The 21571-nt window shown below is 47.2% G+C and overlaps 1 protein-coding gene across 1 annotated transcript in view; it reads left to right on the forward strand.

Moving 5' to 3' along the window:
- The first annotated feature begins 16702 nt into the window (after window positions 1-16702).
- Window positions 16703-21571, forward strand: part of BCAR3 (BCAR3 adaptor protein, NSP family member) — a 152504-nt gene continuing 147635 nt past the window's right edge. The window contains exon 1 of the mRNA XM_025288236.3: window positions 16703-16870. The gene's annotated coding sequence lies outside the window, so the exon portion shown is untranslated. The remainder of the gene's footprint in view (window positions 16871-21571) is intronic.

Here is a 21571-nt window from a genome sequence, read left to right on the forward strand (position 1 = left end):
TTGCCCCCAGACAAACTCAAGGGCTTCTCTTGAGACAGGATCAGTTCTCTGGGCATGTCCAGTCCCCAGGCCCAGCTTCCCAGGGCTTGTTGTTCTTGTGGCTTGTGTGGCAGAGAAAGTCAGACATGTCAGGCTTTTGAGACAAAAATAAAAACCAAAGAAACTAACAGCAGATAGGGAGTGGGTATCCATCCTTGACAATACGCACTCCTCTGGGGTACCTCCCAGGAGACCTGGCAGGAAGTCTGGGCCAGTGGGGACTGGAGGGCTCCTGAAGGCAGGAGAGGGACTCAGCCCTCAACACAGGAACAGTGGACCACGGGCACCCCAGGAGGGAGGGCAGGGCCTCGGGACCACCGCACCTGCCTCTCGAGAGCACAGCCATGGTGTGCCGTCTGTTCGCCTCCTGCCAAGGCAACTTGGCCAGAGGGCACTGGCACATGTCTTCCTACTTCCAGTCTCACTGCTAGGTCGATTTTCCCAGCTAATATCTAGCATTCTGTTAGGGACATCGTCTTTCCAGAAGCACCTTACTCCCAGGGCTAGGTCAGAGTTGGGGAAAAATTGTGTTTTTCCAGGCACACCTTGGGGCTGTCCTGGGACTGGGGTCTGGCAGTTCCTTTCTGGCTTCTGGGAGCTTAGAGATCTGCCTGAAGCGTCTAATCACGACTGCCTCTTTGTTCTTCAGGCCTTGACCTGTATTACTTCATCTCGACCCCCCACACCCAGCTCCTTGAATCCCCCATTCTTTTCCCTCTTTCTGGCTTGGAGGGAGGCTTTTACTCTCAGGGACCTAATCCTGTTGCTCGTATGTGTGACTAATTCCCTCCCCTCCCCCTCGGCTCCCAGCAAAGAGGAAGGGGCCTGTTTGCCCTGATGAGGGGTCTGCGTCCCTTGCTGGCAATCAAAGCACAGACACATTCCTGTGGGTGGTTTCCTGCCCTGAAAACCAGCCCTGCAGGACAAGCATCCTCTGTTCCCTGCGGGCCACCAGCCCCTGGGGCCAGAACTTCTGCGAGAGGGATTTATGATATAGACAGCAGTCCATTGCCCTTCCAAACCTGCTATGATCTGGCGTTAAAGCAGATTGTATTGTTGCGGGACAATATGACTCCCCGGAGAAGAGACAGTGACCCTGAGAGTCTGATGGTTCTTGGGCGGCCGCTTGCAGCAGAGGGTGTATGAAGGTTACACAGCGCAGGATGCAGGCCTTATTATCCTCAAAGCACCCCAGAGACCCTGCGGGTCAGCCTCGCCTGCCTGATTTCTGAAGTTAAAAAGCACATAATTATGGTATTGTTTGACTGCCAAGAATTCTGGGTTAATCTCAGTTTTATTTTGACTGCTACCTAAAATAGCCTGTCCCTGAGGACAGCAGCAAAGGCCAGGAGGCCAAAAACAAAAAAGTAGGCCTGAGATCTAAGCAGGCTCTCATTTAGCATCCCAAACCAGGGTGCAGAGATATGGGGAGGCTCCCGAGTGCATGGGATCAGGCACTTGGAGCCAAGGTCACCCTTCAGCCCTGTTCCCTTACAAAGGCCTTTCTTTTGACACTGGCCTAGGGTGGCCCTCTGCCTCAGTGGACCTGGCCTGAGCCTGTGGGAACACCAGTGATGGCCAGGCCCCACCACGTTCGATGTCCCCAGACACATTCGGGGTATTCCCTGAGATAGTTTGGAGCTCTGTTCCTGTGATCCGGGGAAATAGGATGAATAATATGAGCTGACTTTACAGACTGCTTGTCCTGTGCCAGACGCTACTGTAGGGGCCCAGGCCTGTGGAACCATGTTCGGTCCTCACCAAGAGTCCTCTCAGTCAGTACTTTGCTGTCTTCTCTCCTGCCCAGAGCCGCACAGCTGACAGGTGAGACAGAATTTGAGCCCACAGAACCCTGGCTTCAGGATTGGCCCTCTCCCTTCTTTACCACCTGGCCCTTCCAGAGTTGAGAGGTCATGGCCTTGAAGGCTCAGAAAGAACAATTCCCACCGGAATCTGAGCTTCCAGATTGGGAGAGCCACGTCACTTCATTAGTGTAGAAGATCGTGCCTGGTGAGTGGTGTGTCTCCTTCTTAGAGCACACACAGAAACATCCTTAGTATTCTCCATCATACTCAGTTCAACAAACATTTCTGAGAGTGCCAGTCTTTTTCCAAGGCCTCTGGGCCACCAGGCAGGGGATCCCTATGGAAAGTTCAATGTCATTAAAGGGAGAATCACAAGGCCACGTGTGTTCCTATGGAGGAATGCTTGCTGTGTGCCGTCAAGGAGGACTTCCCAGGGGAGGGGACATTCAGGTTACATCTGAAAGGGTGCTAAGATTCGTCTGGGTGGACAAAGTGAAGGTGGATTTTCTAGGCAGAGAGAACACCATGGGCAGTCTATTGCTGTATTCTACCAGACTCAAGAGATTCCTGAGGATTCTGAGCTACCGGTCCTGGGCACTGGTCTCCAGGATCTAAGTAACCATCCGCTTTCCCCTCATGCTGGCTCTCACTGTGCTGACTTCAGAGGGCCTTCCCTACCCTTCCTTCCTGCCCCACCTAAATGTCTCTGAAATGTTTCCTGCCTGAGGCATCCCTGAACTTCTAAGGCATCCAGAGATGTCAGTCCAGCCATTTGCAGGCTGCTATCTGCACACTGCTACCAGGGGTCCCATGGTCTCAGCCAGCAGTACCCAGGGAGCTGGCTCAGGCTCTTTGCAGCTGCCCAACACCCTGATGCACCCCCAGTATCTGGAGTGGGTGTGTGGTAAGGCAGATGGCACCTTGAGAGCACAGGGACAGGCCCAGAGCACTGGGGGTTCCAGCGGGCTTCTTCCTTCTCTTCTCCTCCTAAGCAAGGGAGAGGTAACAGGAAAGCTCGGGACCAAGCTCCCAGGCCCGGTGTGTATGGTATGGGTGGGAGTGTGTTCCCTTTGCTCCTCAGAACATCCTCATCTTTTCTACCTTTTGCTGTTGTTTGACTGAAGTGCTTCTGAGTTCCTTTCACTGGAAAAGAACAAAGGCAAGTACGAGTCATATTCCTCACCAGCGGAGCGGCAGGAGCGAGGAGCAGCCTGACAGCAGCAGTCCTGGCTGGTTCTCCACCAGGCACCGTGGCTGGAGAGTGGACCGGCTGTGCGAAGGCAGTGCCATCCAGGGAGGGCAGGGATGGTGGAAAGGGGCTCACTATGACTAACAGAGACACTCCTCTTACCCCATCACTCAGAAGTTCCAAAGGTTTTAGGAGTTCTGTGCCAGGAACTGGGGAGAATTACTAAATACCTGTTTCCTCTTGTGTCACAATATCACAGGAAATCTTTTCCCAGGGGACAAGGGTTCATGGGTCAAGAAGGGATGTGGCTTTTATACATAGACTATCACATCGCAGCACCTGGCACTTAGTAGGCCTGCAATACCAGTAATAGTTGTTATCATTATTACATATTCAGGGAGTGAGGGAGTGATCTGAAGAGCAAAGTATGTGGCAGAGGACACTGGCGGATGATGGAGAAGCAGTGAGGTCGGCAGTCTGTAAGGAGCTCCCAGTGATCTCACCTCCTGGTATTCACATCCTTGGCTAGCCCTTGCCTATAGCGTTTCACAGTTGATCTCTGCTGACTGGTAGAATACAGCTGCAGTGTGATCAAATTTCTGGAGGGGCCCACGTGGTGCAGAATGGAGACCTCTAGCCAACAGCCAGTCAGGAACCGTTGGAATTTTGTCATCCGCCATATGAGTAAGCTCGGAAGCAGACCCTCTTCATGTGACTGAATTTGGGGTGGTTTGTTATACAGCAGAAGCTAATCAATAAAGCATTTAAGGGAACTGTCCAAAGCTACAGGTAAGCTCTGAAGTAAGCAAAAGGGCACTGACAGTAGCCTGGCCTTATTCATATGGTGGCAGCAGAGTTTTACGAGTAAAAGAATAGATACCGTAAGGTCTCCTGAGGCCCAGGCCAAGACCTCCCATAACCTTGCAACCTCTGCACTCTATCCCCCAAAAGACCAGTCCAGATAAACGGGCTGAAGAAGTAGATTCCATCTCTTGATGGAAAGAACTGCGCAGGACTGTAGCCATTTCTGTGTTCTCTCCAGCCCAGCTGCAGTCTCCTGGTTCAGGCACCTGCGTCTCCCTGCCTCAGTGCATTCTCTGATCACAAAGAGCAGGTTCAGCTCTTGTATGAAGCAGACCAGAAGGGCTGCCGAGTTAGTCCCCTCAGGCCAGCCAATGAGAAAGGCAGCTGATGAATAAATTCCCCAGCTTCCAAGCTCTTGATCAGATAATGTATGTACACAGTCTTTCAGAGGAACCTGGGGAAATTGAACCAAGTTTCCCCACAGTGGTCACCAGCTCATAAAGCACCCTAATTGGTGTTCCTCCCTTCCCTGTCTCTCACATCCCCACTGCCTTACTCTGCTCTGTGGATCACCTTCTTTGAAGGATCTTGTACAACTTGCACCCAAATCCTATCTATGGGTCTGTTTCTAGGGAAATCTGCAAAGAAGTTGATCACCCCAATCTCATTGGCCAGGCTAATGAGTTGGAATTTATTCTGTAATTGATTGGGTTTCTGGGAGTTTTAAGCTGGATAAATCTGTATTCTAGAAACAAAATTAGTGGCAGTGAAGGAACTAACACCCTGTCTACTGACTTCCAGTTGACTTCTTAAGTCAACTCTACACTGTTTTAGGCTTTGGATGTAAGATTACACAGATCTTTTTTCCAAAAAAAGTTCATTGATTTTTTAATAGATAATAAATGCACATGGTAAAAATGTAGAAAAGCATGTAAGGTCAGATCTATTTTTATAAGCATTTTCACTGTAAAAGAGCAGCTAAATAGCCATTGTTTCCAGAATGTTTTATGCCACAATAGAGCTTGATTCCTTGGGCAGCTGCTCCTGGCCTGCTTCTTGCTCTTCCTGCCCCGGCCGCTTGACTAGGGCTCTTGCGGCATCCACTCACTGCAGGCCTCTCTGCTGGAGGTGAAACACTTGACCTCCAGCTAGAGAAAAGTTTTGACACTCTTGGCCCTGGGAAACTTGGTGGTGTTGGCAGATGTCATCTTTGCTCTCTGTTACTACAAATAATTGCAAGTTGACTGAAGGCTACTCAAATGCATTAAGGTTTGTGCCTTGTTCTGACACAAATCTAAAACACACAGAGTGAAGGCCAAGCCTGAAGCTTTTATCTGTCAACTGGGAAGAGGAAGAGATAATGATGCCTAACATCTCAGGTCTTTGCATTTCTCCTCGAGAGGTGCCATCTGCTCTCAGATTACTTGCCCTGGATCAATCAGACCATCTGCATTTATTTAAATCAAATCCATAAATAGTCTCTGGGTGTCTGCTATGGGCCAGCCCTGAGGCGGTCAGGTAATTGTGAGCCGCCAGCTTCGTCACTCAAGGAGGCAGACTGGCGAGGTGGCAAGTCTGGCAGCTTTTGGAACCAGGCAGGTCTACTGAGAATTCCCTCTCTCCCACTGGCCAGTTGAGAGATGTTGGGAGCTTAGTCTATTTCCCCAGGTCCTTCGTTTCCTTACCTTTAAAATGGCCCCACTTTTTGCATAGGGGAAGGTGGAAATCCCGAAGACCGTGCTTTGTTCCCCTCATTTTTTTTTTCTTGAGGAACTTACAAAACTAGCCAGAGAAAGAAGATACACAAGTGGAAAGTAAACATCTCTAAGAGATCAACAGTTCAAAATAAGATAAAACAAAGAGAAGAAGGTGAAAAAAAGGAAAAAGATACAGAGAGGAGGGCTGAATTACCAAAGTATTAAGTCTGCTGGGGCTACAATAACAAAGTACCTCAGACTGTGTGGCTTAAACAGCAGAAATGTATTTTTCCTCACAGTTCTGGAGGCTGAAAGTTCAAGATCAAGATGTCAGCAGGGTTGACTTCTCCTGAGGTCTGTCTCCTTGGTTTATAGGTGACCAGCTTCTCTCGTGTCTTCATATGGACTGCATTGCAGGCAGATTCTTTACCATCTGAGCCACCAGGGAAGCCCTCTCTGTATATATCTGGGTCCTAATCTCCTCTTCTTAGAAAAACACCAGCTATATTAGAGGGGCATCCAGCCATATGACTTATTGTACCTTAATTACTTCTTTAAAGGCCCTATCTCCAAAAACAGTCACATTCTGAGGTGTTGGAGGTTAGGACTTCAACATCTAAATTTTGAGGTGATCCCATTCTGCCCATAACAGGCAACATATAGTATTTGTTTAGAAGTTGAGCAAGGGAGCATAGCAGAGGGAGTACAAGAAGGCACTTCTGGTTTGTAATTTTATTCAGTCTTAACTCAATATGGAATTGTAATGCCAGGCACATAATTGTTGTTTTGCTCAGTCATTTCTTTTGCAATCCCATGGACTGTAGCTCACCAGGCTCCTCTGTCCCATGGGATTTCCCAGGTAAGAATACTGGAGTGGATTGCCATTTCCTCCCCCAGGGAATCTTACCGACTCAGGGATTGAACTTGCGTCTCCTGCATTGCAAAACAAATTCAGTGAATTCTTATCCTCTGTTGCAGGGTAAAGTGGATTCTTTACCATTAAGCCACCAGGGAAGCCCCTGGCACATAGTGCTGCAATAAACATTTGTTGAACAAGTGTTCAAATAAATGAATCAGTACCCATACAGGTTTTGTTACTGGACTTTATGAAAGACATCCAGAGAAGAGTATATATAGACGACAAACAGGCAGAATGGGTGACTTTCATATTCAAAAAAAGGATTCTTTCAAGAATACATTTTGATCTGTAAAGGCACAAGTTAAAAATGAGTGTGACAGAAGTTTATGAAACAATGAAAGTCATGGATGAAAGTATTATAATCTTAAAATCTTCACCAAATATTGTGTTGTTATGGGTAGATAGAGGACAACCTTTGAACTCGATGAGGTTTCAGAACATATGCCCAGAGAGAGAGAGAGAGACAGAGAGTGGATAAAAAAGGAAAGAAAGACGATCTGTTGCTCTTAGACAATTTCTTATCCTTTGAGACTCTAGAGACTGAAAACGTAACTAAGGAAAGGAGGGGATTCAGTGAGTTCGTGCAGGCTGATCTCAGTGCAAGTTACTTCAGATTCCTTTGCGATTTTGACTCCCATGCTAGAGACAGACTGCTGGCTGTGTAGATCATGGATCTAGCCAAATGCCACATTTCTATGGTTTACTGTTCCTTCAAGGAACTTTTAACCAGCGCCCACCATACTCCAGCTGGTGTCCTAGGGAGTGAGGACACTGCAGTCAATGTGACATGTGCTAGCCCTCAAGGACCCCCACTCCAGGGAGAAGTGTGAAGAGAGAAACTGCAGTTTACTGAGGTAACTTCTCCAATAACAGTACAATTTAAGTGCTTTATAACCTCAAAATTCTTGTGGCAATAACTAAATGGACAGTCTGTGCATTAAAGAGACTTGACAATATTAGATCAATAAATGAACAGATAAAAAAATACCTGGTAAAAGATACTAAGAGCATGGACTTAACACCATATCCTTTGGGTTACTAGCAAGAAACTTAACCTATTTACTTTTGAAATTAAAAAGTTGAATCTATAAAAGTTATTTTTCTTTCCCATTTTTTAAACTCTGCCTTCTCTACCTGCACTTTAGAACTTGCTATGAACTCAGACAATATTTGTGGGTGTTAGATGAAAAGCTGGGTGAATAAATGGGTTAGAGAATGACTGTTTTGCTTCCAGAACTGAGCAGATTTTTTCCAATAGAAATTTGTTCATCTTTAAAGTCTCACTATAGTGTTAGTCTCTCAGTCATGTCCGACTCTTTGCGACTCCATGGACTGTAGCCTACCAGCATCTTCTGTCCATGAAATTCTCCAGGCAGTAATACTGGAGTGGGTTGCCATGCCCTTCTAAACCAATTTGGAAGTCTGTTTGGGTAGAAGCCCTGGAAGCTGTCTTAATTAAAAAAAAAATAGCACTTCAGTTTCTGTATCCTTTTTAAAATCTGCATTCAAGTCTATAGATTGGGAGGCTCTGTAGAATTGCAAACAGCAGGCCAAAAATTAGATTGACTCAATGTTGAGTTCCCTAGCACACACTGAAGGACACTTCATGGCAGTGATTTCTCACTCTTTCTCTACACTGGGATGAGTTCATTTCAGTCTGAGTGTTGCAGAGGAAGTCTGTTTCACTGAAGAGCCTCAAAATAATTCCTCGGCCCAAGCATTCTTGCTGACCTGAACCAGGAATCTGGACATCATTAAATGAGTTTTCCTTATGTGAATTTAGTCTTAGTTCAATATTCAAGAGAAAATAGCCCTGTGGCTTCATCAGAAGTCTTCTCTCCCCATCCTTTCCCCACCCTGACTCCCCATCCTCCCTTCACCAAGATGAGACCCTAGAGTTGGTGTATACAGTCATTAGCCACCTGTGACTATTTTAAGTTAACTTGATTACAGTTAAATAAGATTCAGAATGCAATTTCTCAGTTATACTAGGTACATATCAAAAATTCTGAAAAGCCACGTGTCTAATGGCTACCCTAATAGACAATGCCCAGAACATCTCCATCACTATAGAAAGTTCTGTCGAACTGCGCTGCCCTAGGGAAAAGGAGGATGAAGAGTTGAAGAGGAAGGTGGTAAATTTTTGTGTGTGGCTATTTTCTTTTTTAAAAAATTAGTTTATAATTGGTGGTGTTGTTTGTGCTGGTTCTTTATTGCTGTGAGCAGGCTTTTTCTAGTTGTGGAGAGCAGAGGCTACTCTCTAGCTGCAGTGTGCGGGCTTCTTACTGCCGTGGCTTCTTTTGTTGCATAGCACAGGCTCTAGACTGCAGGCTCAGTAGATACGGCTATAGGCTTAGTTGCTCCACAGCATGTGGAATCTTCCCGGACCAGGGATTGAAACTGTGTACCCTGCATTGGTAGGCAGATTCTTATCCACTGTACCACCAGGGAAATCCAGGAAGGTGGTAATTTTTCATAAAACACTGATAAACGCACAGACCAGCCACACAGGAGAAGAAACGTTCTAGCGGGACACTGCCGCAGAATGAGCACCTAGGCAAGAGGATAGAGCGTATAAGGTTGGGGAGAGGCTAAAAGCTTTGGGATCAGAACTCAGATTTCAGCCTGGGCCCACCACCCACCACACTGGTGGAGCAAGTTATGTGAACTGTTTGAGCCTCAGTCTCTTCATCAAGGAAACAGTAGTAATAGTTCTTATGCCATAGGGTTGGTGTAAGAAATCCTGAGGCAGTTAGAAAAAGTACATAGCATATGGCCTGACAGATGGAAAAAGCTCAAAAAAAAGATAGGTTGGGGGTTAGAGGAGGCATAGGGGGGATGAAGGAGATGTAAAAAAGGAAAGGGAAGGATGTAGAGATAAGGCAGCCAACCTGGGAAGAAGAAATGTCTTCTAGATTACAAAGTAGACCTAAGCAGCAAGCGCATGGCTGGAGGGCAAACCAGAAGGCAGCTGAGCCTCCAGACACCTGAGAGGCACAGAGGAAGATCCTCTGGGTCTCAGGATTAGAGAACTGAGCCAGGCAGTGGCAAAAATCACCCCTGACTGGTGGTCCTCCTGCCCATCTGTAGCAGCAGGAATTGCACTGCCACTTGGAGTTTAGCTGTGCTCATGCTGATGCCACTAATTATGGGCAAGAGATGCAGAGATGTAGCTTTCCTGGGACAGGGTGGGTGAGCCAGGGCTGGGGCTGGCGAGGCCAGATGTCAAGGTGATGCAGGGCACTAGGGTAAAGGGAGGGGGATGACGTTTATTCCAGGCCTGCCACCAGGTTCAGCACTTGTGTGTCCAATTGCACTTGAACCCTATGGCAATTCTGAAATGTTGTTGTTGTTGTTATTTAGTGGCTAAGCCGTATCTGACTCTTTTGTGACCCCTGTAACCCGCCAGTCTCTTCTGTCCATGGGATTCTCCCAGCAAGAATACTGGAGTGGGTTGGCAGTTCCTTCTCCAGGGGATCTTCCTGACCCAGGGATTGCACTGGCATCTCCTGCTTGGCAAGCAGATTCTTTACCAATGAGCCACCTGGGGAAGCCCCCAAAAGAAAATGGAGTTCAGTTTGGTAAAGGAAAACTTGCCTGGGGTCACACAGTGGGTGCTAGGTTCTGGTGTACCATGGAAAAGTGTTTACAAAAATGGCAGCGTTCTCTACTTCCCATCATCCAAGCCCCTTTGCAGTGTGACTTTTCATCTCTTCCCTTAAAAGCTTGTGTGTTTCTCCATTTTTGGATCTGCCCTGGGCTTGTGACTTTCCTTGACCAATAGAAAGTGGTGGGAGTGACACCATACCTTTTCCAGATCTTTCAAGAGGCCTTGTGTTCTTGAAACCCTAGAGCTACCATGCAAACACACCCACCTAGCCTGCTGAATAATAAGAAACACAGGCCCATTCACTTTCATTGTCCCAGCCAATGGCCTGTCACCTGCCAGACACTAGAGGTGAGAGGCTATTTCAGGTCCATCATGCCCAGCTAACCCAGCTAATAGCTGATGCCAGACACATGAACAAGTGCAAGTGGATCAGCAGAGCCTGGTCCAGGTCAGCAGAACTCTGATGACCCATAGACACTTTAGAAATAATAAATGAACACTTTAAAAGCCACTAAGTTTTCAGGTAGTTTGTTTTATAGCAAAGGCTGATTGATACATGAGCAAAATAGATACATATTCTCAAAAAGCTTATGGTCCAATGGACTATAAACTTTAATCACAAAACCCTACAAATACATATCAAGGGAAAGGAAGTGTCATTTAGCTAGCCCCCACAAAGAACCCCAGTGACTCCCACCTCCTGGTTTTCAGACTATGCATGGTCTCCTCCCATACTGTGCCAGGGTTGGTCTGCTTGACCAATAGCATATGGCAGAAAACATGCTGTGTCCCTTCTAAGATTAGGCTACAAAAGACTACAGCTATTGTTCTGGGCCCCTTCTCTCTTTCTGATCATTAATTTTTGGGAAAAGCAGGCTTTCACATGCTAAAGGCACTCAGGCAGCCCATGGAGAGGCCAAGCAGCAAGGAACTCAGGTCGCCAACAGCTTGAGAGGCACTGAGGTCTCCCAAATGCCAAGTAAAAAAGCTGGGGAGGCACCCTCCAGCTCCAGAGACTGGGGCTCAGGCTGACCCCTTGGATGGAACCTCTTGAGAGACCCTGACCCGGAACCATCTAGCTAAGCTTCTCCCAGACTCCTGACACGTAGAGACTGTGAGATAAAAAGCGTTTGCTGTTTTAAGCCAGTAGGTTTGGGGGTAATTTGTTACGCAGCCACAGATAACTAACAAAACGAGTTAACTAGACAAAGCAGGGGGAGGAGGTGGAATGTTCCAAGCAGAGGGAATAGTGAGACCGAAGGTCCTAAGGCAGGAGGGTATATAGCACATTTGAGAAACTGAAGGAGTGCTAGGAGTTCAAAGAGCAAACGTATGAGAGTGGAAGATCAGTGGAGATCAGAGCTGTCAGGGTGGCCTTCGGCATCTTACTAAGAAGTTTCCTTTAGGAAGAACAAGAAACTGGATGATTAGGGGACCATTCCCTGGGGGACCGAGGAAGTCGAGGTTCTTAGACAAATGAGATAAAGAGAATAGCAATACAGCTGTGAGGAGTCCTGTCCTTATTTGGCCTTCATTATGAATTGTAACCATTAGAGTTGGGGAAAACCCCTGAGAAGCCAAGTTAGCCATCCTTAGGAGGGGCTGCATCTCGTTTCCTTGTGATGCTCATCCAGGTACCCTGGGGGTCAGTGATGTGGTGGGGCCAATGGTGGGCAGCAGAGGAGGATGGGAGAAAAGAAAGTGTGTGAAAAAGAAAAGGGGCAGGAAGGAGGAGGAGCCAGAGAGGAAAAGGGAAATGGCTGAAGAGAGGGAAGAGCAGTGTCAGGAGAGGGGCAAGGATGGAGAAGAAAAGAGGGAGGAGACGCCACAGAGAAGCCTAGTCTGGCTCTGCAACCCCATGGACTGTAGCCCACCAGGCTCCTCTGTCCATGGAATTCTCCAGGCAAGAATACTGAAGTGGGTAGCCATTCCCTTCTCCAGGGAATCTTCCTGATCCACGGATTAAACCCAGCCTTCTCACATTTCGGGCGCATTCTTTACCATTTGAGCCACCAGAGAAGCCTAGGGAGTCTGCAAAATGATTGCATAAAGAGAGTTAGAAGCATAAAAGGGGAGTATGGCACCCCACTCCAGTATTCTTGCCTGGAAAATCCCATGGAAGGAGGAGCCTGGTGGGCTGCAATCCATGGGATCGCTAAGGGATCGCCAAGCGATCGCTAAGTCGACTGAGCGACTTCACTTTCACTTTTCACTTTTATGCATTGGAGAAGGAAATGGCAACCCACTCCAGTGTTCTTGCCTGGAGAATCCCAGGGACGGGGGAGCCTGGTGGGCTGCCGTCTATGGGGTCGCACAGAGTCAGACACGACTAAAGCGACTTAGCAGCAACTTAGCAGCAGGAGGCTCTTAGAGACACTGGTGTTCAGAAACCTGAAAAACTCAGGCATGAGACTGTATGTGTTAAGGATTCAAGGAGTGGAATGGTCACTTCAATGGAAGATAAGCAGAGGAGAGTAGAGGGAGGTGAGTGGAATCAGGGGTAGCAGCTAATGCCGAGCTGGAACACAGTCAGGGTTCAGGGATTTGAACTCATGGCCGTCACTCGGGGCCACACTTTGGGGACATGCTGTCAGCTGTAGCAGCCATCTGTTAGGGAAGAGTGATGATTTACAGCTGAGGGGCGGAGGCAGAGCTTGGTGGACTCTCGAGATTCTGCACTGAGTTTTCCAATCAGCCCTGCCAGGATAAGGTCCCTCCAAATGAGTGATTTGCGGTTTTAGTTCTCCCCACTCAGAAGTCCCCTTCAAAGGGCAAAGGAAGAGGTGACAAAAACCAGAGCCATGAGGAGAAAGCTGCTCCAGGCACAGCATGGCTGTGCCTGCCTGGCTTCCCGGATGGTCCCTGCAGTAGGCGCAATGACATGCAAGGAAAGGGGCCATCTCTTGGCCAGCCTCTCTTGACTTTCAACCTCTAACTCTTCTACACCCTGTCCCACCAGCAGTGGATCTGTACTGTTTTGAAAATACTGAAGCTCCTGGAATCTTATTTCATTCCCTTGTGGATTTGGTTCAGCCAGCCTAACCTTTTTTTTCATCAGTGAAAAGAAATCTAAAGATACACGTGTTCCCTAAAACAGCTTTGCAGAAGGAAAGCAAAGAAAATACAGCACTGAGCAGATCTATTTATTTTGTGACTTAATTCTGGAAAGGTAACGTCTTTTTTCTTATTTTAAAAAGTATGCATTTGAAATAGAGATGTGAAAGAATTATATGCTGTTCCATCAAGGAAATAAATTCTACCAAGATAATGGTATAGGAGCAAAACTCCAGTCCTTACAAAGAAGGGTTAGTTGACCAGATAATTTATTTCCACCAATCGAAAATTGTAAATGATACATAGAATTTTTTTAAAAATACACCTGTTTTTCCATCGAAGTTGCCTTCTTTTCCCTCTTTCCATCTCTAGTCCAGGAAGTTCTCCCCTCCCTCCTCCTTGTTGTTCTGGGGGGAATTGGGAGGACCCCACAGAGGCAGTGGGCTCTGGGCTCTGGGAGCCTCTGCAAACACCTGCACAGACACAGCCGCGCTCCACTGAAGCGCAAGGGACCTGCTTTAAGACAGAGTATATGTCACAGCACGGGTGCCAGCTCAAAACCACTTTCCGGTTAGGCAGATTCATTGGCCTCTGTTGCCCTTGAGTGTGCTTTGAACAGACCACAGACTGGGAGGATCAGAAAGAAGGGGGAAGAGAGGCGGCTGTAAATCAGCGTGGCCTCTCCAACTCTCCGGGTCAGAAAGCAGGTCCTGCTGAAAGGACAAGGAAAACAGCCTCACCTTGGGGAAGGCCTGGTGTTACCTCATGTGCCTCCCAGTCGGGGGCCCTCAGGAAGCCTGTGACAGCCCTCATCCCTTCCTTCTCCCTGGCTTTGAACCAGCTGCTCTTGGAAGGAAAAAGCTCTGACTTCATGCGGGCTCCCCAGCCTCCCTTTTCTCTAAACACAAGGAGGACTTTTTCTCAGGTAATTGTCTCTCTCCTCCTAGTGATTCTTTTCCTTTCCTTCTCCAAATGTGCAATCAGTTCTCCTGACCCCCATTTTAATAAGCTTAAAAGCTGATCCCCCACAAGCATCAACAGAGAGCATCTATTTGGGTGTTGTAATCACTGCCAGCTCTCACTGAAAAATAGAACAGCCTGCCAACCTCTCCTGCCTGTGCTCCAGGCACAGCCCTGGGAGGAGCCAGTACAGTCCCGGGACCCCATGCTTTCTTGGAAAGAAGTAATTCCAGCTAGTTCAGGTGTTTAAGGGATTACTGCAATGATCTTTCTCATGTGGGTTTCAACATGGTCTGTGAATAAAGTAAGTTACACAAGGGACTTGATGGTGGTGACATTGCAAAGATAGAAGGGGGAACTGAAACAAGTTTCTTTTTTAAAAAAGATAAACTTTTTATTTTGTATTGGGGTACAGTCAATTAGCAGGCTTCCCAGATGGTTAGTGGTAAAGAACCCACCTGGCAATGCAGGAGATGTAAGAGACTCAAGTTCGATCCCTGAATCAGGAAGATTTCCTGGAGGAGGGCATGGCAATGCACTCCAGTATTCTTGCCTGGAGAATTCCGTGAACAGAGGAGCCTGGAGGGTAACAGTCCAAGGGTTACAAAGAGTCAGACACAACTGAAGTGACTTAGCATGCACACATAGTTGATTAAAAATGTTGTGATAATTTCAGGTGAACAGCAAAGGGACTCAGCCATACATACACATGTATCCATTCTCTCCTAAATGCCCCTTCCATCCAGGCTGCCACATAACAATGAGTAGAGTTCCATGTGCCATAGTGTAAGTCCTTGTTGGTTATCCATTTTAAATATAGCAGGGGTACATGTCCGTTCCAAACTCCCTAATTATCCCTCCCCTTGCCCCATCCTTCCTCCTGGCAACCATAAATTCATTCTCTAAGTCTGTGTGAGTCTTGAAACAGGTTTCTGTCTGTCAGAAGTTTCATTTAGCCAGCATGATTTCAGAAACTAGCATTTTGCTTTTTTCACAGTTCTTTACGTCCCTGAGGGTAATCAGATGCTAGGTAAGAAAATTTATGAGCTAGAAATATGGAAATGAAAGAGATCACAACAGCTTTCCCAGGACCCACTGTTGGCTGGATTCGGGCAGGGGACGTGTGAAACTGCGAGTATTCCTAGGGGACTGGATACAGCCAGGTCTTGGAAGTGACATTAAGATGGTCTTTGGATTCATCCTGCTGCCTGCTCTTTGACACACAGAGGATTCACTTTCGCATTAGTCCCATCCATCAGAGCCCAAATCCAGCTTTTCTGGGGATTTTCATTGTTTTGAAAGCCCCTAGAGCAGGGTGAGAAGTGGCTTGGGGACAGAGCTGAGAAGGCAGCTCATTGCTGAAGGTCACGGTTCAGGGAGTAGTTCTTATTCTTTTCTCCATGCAAGTTCTACACAAGTGAGCAGTAAAAAGAGATGCTTATCTGCTTCCTTTATTTTAGCAGGCCCCGAAGTTCCGTTTCCTTCTTGAAACCTCTGACTCAATGGCTGGAGGAATGCTCCCCCACCCAACCCCACCCCATCCTGTCTACTCATGCAGTTCTCCCTTCTCGTGCCACCTTGCAAAGCATGCTCGATTCACTGTGTCTACATACTGCAATTTCCTTCTTTGTTTATGTTGTTTATGTGTGTTGGTCACCTGTTGCATAGGTAAGATTTAAATCTGGCTGTGTTGGTACGGTCAGTTTTTATTATTACTATTCCCAGAAGGAAAATAGTATTTATAGACATGGATAAGTGTGAGATGTTATTATTTTTTCCTTTTTGATGGTAACACTTTGCTAATCATTAAAGCATGTGGTAGTGGTCATGTGTCAGCCTCAGCTTTGAATGAACTGGGCTAGGGAACTGTCAGAATCACTATTAGTACCATGATCAGCATTTTAAAGCATGATCACTTATTCTGGATTATGTACATCTACTATGTTTGAATAAGTGTTGTTGTAACTACTGAATAGTTTGTTTTCAAATTACTTTTATTACTAAAATAACACACAGAACACTCATATTTTAAGATAGAAAAGCACCCTTTTAGTATATGTATATTTTTCACTATATATAGATTTATTTTCTTCTCAATAATAATGGTATACTGAGGTTTTTTTAGTGTCTTGTCATTTCACTTAGTAATTGATCATGAATATAGTTCACAGTTCTTTTATAATAGAGATTTAGAATACTGTGTGGTATTCCATTATATTGACTTTATATAACCAATCCCCTGTTATTGAAATTTACTTTTTAAACACCTATTTAAGTACTTACTACGTGTCAGTCACAGCCTATCCCCATTTTACAGATGAAGAACCTGAGATTAAGTAATTTGTCCCAAAGTAAGTGGTGGAGCCAGTTTCAAACTCGGTTTAGCTCCTAATCACATTTTACTGGCCTCTCTCTACTTCTACTGAAAGGTCAAGACCTTCTTTACCTGGCAGAAAGGCTCAATCTATATAAAGTGGTTCTGGCAAAAAAAAAGAAGGAACTGCTGTCCTGTGAGTCACTGTTACTTAGAATGATATCAGCTGCTGAGACCACATGCAAAGAGGCATTGGGGCGGCATGAGCCGTGCGAGCCCAGCAGCCCAGAGAGGTGCCCTCAGGAGAGACCGCAGACCCGGGTCCACCCAGCTCGCTACCTGCGGCAGTCACCCTCCGGCAGAACAAAGCAAGCGGCCTGGCCTCGCCTGCGCCATGTGAACGTCCTCACACCAGACCGAGAAGGCTAAGGAGCAGCTGCTCCTGACCAAACCCAGCCAGGGAGAAGGGCACAGGCAAGGTAGGAAGGAGCCCAGTGGCTGCACTCTGCCCCAGAGCACCGGCAGCGCTGAACCAGCAGAACTGTGGCCTGGGCTACGGGGAGGTGTCAGTCCAGCCTAGTAAGCGGCCTCTGGGGCAGCGTCTGGAGTGTAGGAGAATCTCTTGACTCACCCACAGAGGCTCCGGGGCGGTTGTTTCCTGGGTGATTCTGGATCCTTACTCATCATCACCTTGAGACTGGGCTTTGGGCTTTGGCCACATTTTCCCCTATCCTCTCCTTGCCAGTGATGATCATCTGATGTCATAGCCAGCAAGGATAGTTGTTCTGTTTTACTTCTTTAATTCTACTTGTTTCATTCTACAACAGCACTGTGAGATAGAACAATATTTAGCAATAATGAAGAACTGATGCTTTTGAACTGTGATGTTGGAGAAGACTCTTGAGAGTCCCTTGGACTCCAAGGAGATCCAACCAGTCCATTCTAAAGGAGATCAGTCCTGAGTGTTCTTTGGAAGGACTGATGCTAAAGCTGAAACTCCAGTACTTTGGCCACCTTCTGCGAAGAGTTGACACATTGGAAAAGACTCTGATGCTGGGAGGGATTGGGGGCAGGAGGAGAAGGGGATGGCAGAGGATGAGATGACTGGATGGCATCACCAACTCGATGGACATGAGTCTGAGTGAACTCCAGGAGTTGGTGATGGACAGGGAGGCATGGCGTGCTACAATTCATGGGGTTGCAAAGAGTTGGACATAACTGAGTGACAGAACTGAACTGATCTTCATTTTAGGGATAAAAAAGGGGAGCTGCTGAGAACTTAGCCAAACTGACATAGGAGAAAGGGTCTTAGGTATGGGGAATCACAGGGCTGTGACCTAGACCTCAACCTGTGTCCCAAGTGGGCCACCACACTCTGGGCCTCAGGAGGCAACTGTGGCTGGAAGGGAAACACAAGTTGACCCCTCTTGCTCCCCTTAATCCCATCCCTTCTGAGAAGAGAAAGAGGAAGCAATAGGGGGGTTTTCCCTGATAGTCCAATGGTTAAGACTTCACCTTCTAATGCAGGGGGTGTGGGTTCTATCCCTGGTTGAAGAACTAAGATCCACATGCCTCAGGGGGCCAAAAAATCAAAACATAAAACAGAAGCAATATTGTAACAAATACAATAAAGACTTTATAAGATCATCTGTCACGCTTGAACCCCACACCTTGGGTTCCCACCCGAGGCAAGACTCCATCTTCTTCTCCGATCTGTAGCAGCAACCCTGGTGGAGCCAGGACCAACTTCCCTGTTTAGAAAGATGGTTGGCTTAATTGATAACAATCTAAAGAATATGGGAATCTTTAAGTGGAATTAGGGAAGGCTGGCAAAAACTGGCTTTCCTACTGCTAAATGATTATTGGGGTGTGTCTAAAGTGTTCTGGGTTTTTTGAAATGAATCATTATTTTTTCTGCCCAAGTCCTTGGAGATAAATGCCCCCTCCACCCCACCCCCCAAAAAAAGTGCAGTGTTCACTAGGCTTTAAAAGATACAAAGAATTGCTGCCATCCTAGTTGGAGACACAGTGACGGTATCTCTGGATTGATGCAGTAAACCCCTCTGCAGTCTATTCTCTTTGCTATGAGCAGACCAAGTGCTCAAAGCAGCAATAAATCAAGTCACTGTCCTGCCTAAGAACTTGTGATGACTTCCCATGACCCCCAGGTAGGGTCCCAACCGCTCCCAGGGAGTTCCTAACCAGCCCAAGTCTCTGTGGAGAGGCTGAGCGCCCCACGGCCATGCTGCCCAGTGCAAATCCCAGCCCCAGCCCCTCAGAAGTTGTGTGACTTTTGTGAACATGTCTACTTCTCTGTGTCTGTGTTATCATGTGTGAAAGGAGGCTAATAGAACCGACCTCATGGATGCCTGGCACACACTCAATGGCCACCAGCTGTTTGTATTATTACTTTTGACCTCACTATTCTCCATTCTCCCCACCCTCCAGCCCATTACACTCCGTCCCACCCACCTCCTTTCTGTTCCTTGAATTTGCCAAACTCACTCCAACGTTTGGACCTTGCCTGGAACTCTCCGCCCACTGCTCCAGCCCCACCCAGGTCTGTGGGCCATTAGTTCTCATTTGGGGGTTTCAACTCAAGGTACCTCCTCAGAGAGGGCTTCCCTGACCACCCAGGTGAAATCAGCCCAGTCACTCAAGTTTATCGCTGTCCTGTGGGCATTCCTGCAATGATGGAAATGTTCTGTATCTGTACCACTAGCTGCTATCCTCATGTGTCTCCAGGACTTGAAATGTGGCTAGTGTGAACTGGAGAACTGAATATTTAATTTAATTTCATGCTAATCAGTTTGGACTTAAATGTAAATAGCCACATGTAATTAATGGCTGCCATACTGGACAGTATAGTGCCGGCCTTACCTAACTTCATGATCTTCTGAGCACTCATTGCTCCCTGAAATTACCTTGCTGGTCCCTTGTCTGTGGTTAATGGTCTGATTCCCCAACTAGAGCGTGCACTCAGTGAAAGTGGGGGTCTTGCCTTGTTCACTGCTATGTCACTACATGCCAAGGAAAAGTGTCTGGTTCTTTGTTGGGGCTCATGAAGTTTTGTTGAATGAATGAATGAATGCACATATAAAAGTACTGTGTAGGAATGGGGAGGGAGGAGGGAGGAGGGTTCAGGATGGGGAACACATGTATACCTGTGGCGGATTCATTTTGATATTTGGCAAAACTAATACAGTTATGTAAAGTTTAAAAATAAAATAAAATTAAAAAAAAAAGTACTTTGTAAACCAAATGCATTATATAAATGTAATATGTATTATCATTATATGTACATATAATAGGAAAGTGTGTGTAGGTCTTCACCTTTTTAAAAAGTCCCCAGCATGTGCACTCATATACACACATGCAAAACTGACCTTTAAAAAATGAATAATTTTTAAAAGTAGTTTTCTTATTTTATGAATGTATTCTTTATCTCTCTAAATAAGATCCCTCACCACAAGATTGCATGTGTAACCTCCCCCGCCTCTAGTAAGTAGAGGATGGCTTGACCTGACCAAAATTCCACTTCTTCATCACTTCTAAGCTGCTATGGCAGGCACACCTGTGAGTTCTTCTGTCCGGTGCCGGCCTCAGCGGCCAGCCCTGGACCACAGACAGCAGGATGCTTCTCGGGGCCCTGGGCCTGTTTGCTTCGCAGAGACCAAGGCTCTGGGCTTGATGGCAATCAGCCCTAAAGCCTTTGAAGTGCATGGGTAGCTGCCACTGTGACTCGAATGAAAAGGTGAGGATTCCCAAGGGGACAGCAGTATTCTTGAAATTAGAAACAAGATGGGAGCAGACCCTCTCCTTCCTGTGGGAGTAGCTAGAGCAGAAGTGCTGAAATATGATGCCCAGGGCTTCTGGTAGGGCTGGAACCAGCCCAGTTCCATGCCACTGGCTGGTGTGAGGTTTCCAGAGAGGGCCCAGGCGGTGATCTGACTTCCGTCTTGATGAAGCATTGTGGCCCATAGCTGCCTCCAAGGGAACACTAGAGCTGAAGCTGCAGAGTCAAATCCTGGACAGGGCACGTCATTGCTCCATCAGGCAGGATCTGGGCCTGAACCTGGAAACTCCATGGGCTTCTGGAGGGCCTGGTGGCCACAGGGGCTACTCTCATTGCTCAAAACCAGGTGCTGGGTCTGATAACCAGGTCAGCTGGCTGTAAGAAGCTGGCCATGCCCTCCCCTGCCCTCAGGCCTGAGCTGATAAGTTGACAGCACATAGGGGAGACTGTTAAACTGCAGTTGTTTTTCAAGACTTTTTCTGGCCCATGTGCTTGAATTTCTTGCAACATTCTCCCTCCCTACATAAAGTCTGTCCCATCCCTCAACCTTCCTGCATACACCACTCTATCTAGACACATATTTTCCTACTTGCCTCCTATAACATCAAACAGGATGCTTGGACAGTGTGAAGGAAGCATTAGCCTGAGTTCAGCTTCAGGAAGGCATCTGTCACAGTGACATGGGTATGTGGGCGTGGATGTTCGTGGGGATGGGATGTGCACAAGGCTATGTGTGTTGTGTGGACGTGGATGTGCGTGGGGGTGGGATGTGCACAAGGGCATGTGTTTTGGCCCTAAGACTCTCCACCATGACAGTGTCTCTCCCCGGATTCAGGTGGATGGGTCGATACCTTTAGGAAGGTGAGGCTCCTTTTGTGGATAAAGTGATGTGTCCACTGCTCGCCCCACCCCAAACCACAGGTTCATGCTTTTTCTGGGATCTTCACCCAGCGCCTTTCCTGGGTCAGGTCCCACCCTGCCCTTGCCAGTGACTCGGCTGCTCTCAGAGGAGAAGACCGTGATGGGGCAGATATCGGTTAGATGACTAGCAGCTCAGCGACACAGGAAGTGGTTCTTTTGCCTCAGGCACCCACTACCTGCTTGGTGAGTCACCAGAAGAATGTTGGCCTCCAGGGCAGCCCTCTGTGTCCCTGTCCTGCAGGGCCTGTAGACACAGAAAAGAGAAGCAAATGCATCTTTGGAAAGAAGTCCTGGGGGCTGGCCCAGAACATGGACATGAGGGGAGCAAAACAGGTCATTAATGTCAAATAGGTACCCACCCCCGCCCCGACCCCGTGGTCCTGCCCAACCACACTCTACCCTGTGCTGCGCAGTCTGTACTGCATCATTTTTGTGAATGGCTTTATATTATGTTGCTTCTTAT

This window comes from Bubalus bubalis, chromosome 6 (assembly GCF_019923935.1).
Source record: "Bubalus bubalis isolate 160015118507 breed Murrah chromosome 6, NDDB_SH_1, whole genome shotgun sequence".
Lineage (NCBI taxonomy): Eukaryota > Metazoa > Chordata > Mammalia > Artiodactyla > Bovidae > Bubalus > Bubalus bubalis.